Genomic DNA, 4,026 nt, shown 5'->3' on the forward strand with positions numbered 1-4,026 from the left:
TAACACCGGCCACTGACCGCTAGGAAAGCATGCCTATGCAATGCGACGCCCATATAACGATATATGCTGCAGCTGCCGGATAGAGCGCAGCGAGGAAACGCTGCTGAATGCCAAGGGCTGGCTTCCTTAAGTCATAAAGCTTCCGGGAAACACACAGTTAGGCAGTTAACGGACTATTAGTCCGGGAGCCAGCGACAGTTTGGAGTAAGTAATTTGGCAAAAGCTGAAAATTTCACTTTCGCTTTGTTTTGCATTCCACAAAACGAAATGGACCTTCAGCTTGCGCACATGCGGTGTATGGATTCGGCAGCCTCCCACGCATGTAATAAAATGATACAGAAAAACTAATACAGCTGAAACTTTTTCGACGTGTTTATGATATTAAAAAATACCCAAGTAATATAATCAGCTGCCCTTAGTGCGGGGGATTATGCGTCAGCTTTCCACGTAAACATTGCAAAATTTGCACTGAATAGACTGGTACCGCAAAAGCTAAAATTTGGTAGAGTATCAGCTAATTGAGTAAGTTACACAAAAAAAATATTCCGCTTCATATAAAGCGGGGGAAAAGTGCTCAGCCTACGATCTAAAGGCTCGTTATACGCGTGGGAGCCTCATATCTGATCGCATCAGCTGAGTACTCTTCCCTCGCTGTATACGAAGCCGATTATTTTTTTCAGTTAAGTTATCAACTTACCTGTTGAATTGCAAAATTTAAGCTTTTGCGGTATTAGATATACATTGGGGTTTTATCACTAATTACAAAATACCCATATATCTATTATTTTGTAATTACTAGAAGCAGCGTGCGCATGCAGTTTTTGGATTATGTAAGGCTAATATGATGTTTCCACGCTTCGTAATTCGCTCTATAAGTAATTCGGGGTCACGCTGTTTCCACGCCACGCCATTATTAATTCGTTTGGCAGCTCTACTTTTTGTTCTTGTTCTTCGCTATTTATTCCCTCGCTAGGGCAGGCACCTTGCCGTTGGTGCGGGGGCTTCGCTGAATCGCCGACCAGCCCCTTTCTGGTTGTTGTTGTTGTTGTTGTAGCGGCTACAACAACCCCGCCCAGATCGGTTGGTATCTCAGTCGTTGTCGTCAAGTTCCACTAACGGCAACCCTAGGAAGCGTGCAGCTTCTGTGGGATTTGTCCACAGGGACAAGGCCGTTAGGGTTGTCGGGTTTTCCGGGCATGCGAAGAGACGGTTCGAGTCATGTGGGGTCTCTCCGCATGCCGGACATTCATACGGCACATCCTCATTCAACCTACTCAAGTAGGAGTTCAACCTGCTGCAGTAGCCGGAGCGAAGTTGTGCGAGTGTAGTGCGTGTCTCCCGAGGCAGATGAAGCTCTGTCTCGTCTATGTCCGGGGGTGGTATGCCTAGAACGGCATTCACAGGTCTAGAGTCTACATAACTCGAGACTGAGTCCCTGTGAATGCCGTTCAGGGCCTGTCTGTACGCTGTCTGGTCCAGAGGTTGCTTAATGAGGGGCATCGCTGACGCGCTCGTCGCTTCTGCGCTGCCTTTTCTCCAGACTTGGGCTGCCGGCGAACGGTGACCAAGAACTGCCACCTCCTAATCCAGGGTGTGACGCGACACCGTGCCTATTGGACGGTTTGCAGCCAGGAGGGTATAAACCGGCTGTAGTATAGCGGCGCCTCTTCGACACCGGGCCGCATCGAGGAGTAACGGTGGCCTTACCGCGACATGGGGCGCTGGCGCGGCGGACCAGATAAGATCCCCTTCAACAAGATTTACTGCTGAGCTCGCCTCGTCGAGCAGGCAGTCGTACGAACAAGATGATTACAACTAAGCAATTAAAAGCAACAAAAACAACAACAGCAAAACAAGCGCAAAAACAGCGACAGCGACAACTACAACGTCAGCTACAGCCACAGCTGCAACTAGTGCTGCAACAGCGTTAACAGCAACAACTACAGCAACTGCAACTGCTGCGGACACAGCAACAACAGCGCAAAGAACAGCAACGGCCACGCACGGCATTAACATGCTGGGCGGGGGTAAAGGCACCAGGCGCAGGGGTAGCTTCCTTGAGAGCCTGACCGAAGAAGAGGCTGCCCTCTTTATTGAACACGCCAGGGATGAAGAGAAGCCAAGCACAGGCGCAGCGCCTTTCGGAAGGCCTCAAGGGAGCAGATGCATCACTCCCGAAAAACAGGCATCGCTCTGCTAGCAGGCAGCGAACTGAAGGTCGGCGTCGCTCCAGGAGTCGTGACCGCTCCGAGAGTCGTTGCCGGTCCAGGGGCCGGCGTCGCTCGGAGAGCAGACATCGCTCCAGCAGCAGGCACGGTTCCGGAAGTAGGCACCGTAGGTCTCCCAGTCGGACCTCCACAGCGTCACAAGGTTCAGGGTGGCATGTAGAGGAGAGTAAGAAACGCAGTCGCAGGTGCAGACCTCCTCCACTACCCCCCTCCCGTCAACCGGGAGCCCTTGACGACCACCATCGAGCTGGACTTGGTGGGTCGGGGGTCAAGTGGTATCTTCGGTACCTTCGGCAGGGGAAATCTGCTGATGAAGCCCGCGCTATGGCGGAAGTACGGCAGGAGGTGGAGCTCGAGGAACGTGAGCGCGAAGAGCGCAAGCGCAGAGGCAATAGGGCTGCTACCGCTGTTAGGCAGCATGGCAGCAACTCAGGTGAACTACCCGCGCCTGCTGAAAGCAGAGAGGCGGGCAACAGCAACAGAGACCCGCGCCTGCTGTAAAGCAGAGAGGCGGGCAACAGCAGCAGAGACCCGCGCCCGCCTATTGGCGGAGAGGCGGGGAACCCATAGGTAACCCATCAGCAACTTCCACAGGTTCAGCAAAGCGAACCAGCTTACAGGTTACACCACCGGAGCCACCGACCCCCAAGCGACAGCGGGGGCCTACACCCCCTCAGACAGAGTCTAGGGGCCTAGAAGGGTCTGCGGGCCAAGGTCAGCCTCTGGAAGGAACCACTCAGCAGCCCAGCTACTCTGATGCTCTCAAAGGCATCCGGGTGGCTGTGCTGCCCTGTGACTACCCTGCAGCTGCTCTATGCCCGGAGGACTTAACCAGACTCCAGGATGTGATTATGGACGAGGTCCTAAAAAGGTGGTGTTCTGTGGGGGGTTGTTCTTCAGGTCAGGCATTCTCCTTGTGGACTGCAAGGATGAGCGCACTGCAGCCTGGCTGGCAGAAAAGGCACCGGCTATTGAAGGGTGGAAGGGACCCGAGCTATGCACGAACAGGGGGGAGGACATCCCGCCGGTGCACACGATCTCGGTGTTCTTCCCTAGATGCGCCGAGAAATCGGCTGAGTACGTGCTGGCGCTTATTCAGGCCCAGAACGAGGGTGTCCACACGGCTGCGTGGAAGGTGGTGTCGTGCGACGCTGAGGACAACGGGCTCAGGCTCAACCTGGGCATCGACGAGGCGTCGTACGTCAGCATAAAGAGGGCCGGATTCCACATAAATTTCCGGTACAGCTACGTCTCGGTGAGGCCGTGGCGACAAAAGACGACAGGCCGCAAGGAGTCAGAGTCTGTCAGAGCTGTCAGAACAGGCACTGGCACCAGCCAACCAGACAACAGAACCTGCACAGGTACCAGCTCCGGTGAGTTCCGGGCCAAAAGGCCTCGCGCACCACACAGGAGCTCCTAGCTGACATTGGCAGGCTCGAACTCGATAGAGGAAGCGAGAGCGACGCGCGGCTCTCGGATATCGAGGACGAGCCCCAATTATGAAGACACCAGCAGTAGAGGTAGCCCAGGTCAATCTGCATCACGCGGTGGCCGCCTCGGCGGTCATTGCGAGCAGGTTTGCCACGGAAGACCTGGGCATACTGCTAATACAGGAACCGTGGACCTACAGAGGCCAGGTGAGGGGGCATAACCACAACAATAAGGTAATTTGGGACCTCTCCTGCGAGAGGCCCAGAGCGTGTGTAGTGCTGAAAAATGATATTAATTATTTCTGCATTACAGAGTTTCTAAGCAACAGCAAACCTCCCAACACACCCCACCCACACAACCTACCGGC

Source organism: Rhagoletis pomonella, unplaced genomic scaffold (genome assembly GCF_013731165.1).
Source record: "Rhagoletis pomonella isolate Grant_MI unplaced genomic scaffold, Rhpom_1.0 Rhpom_scaffold_00003, whole genome shotgun sequence".
NCBI classification, from domain to species: domain Eukaryota; kingdom Metazoa; phylum Arthropoda; class Insecta; order Diptera; family Tephritidae; genus Rhagoletis; species Rhagoletis pomonella.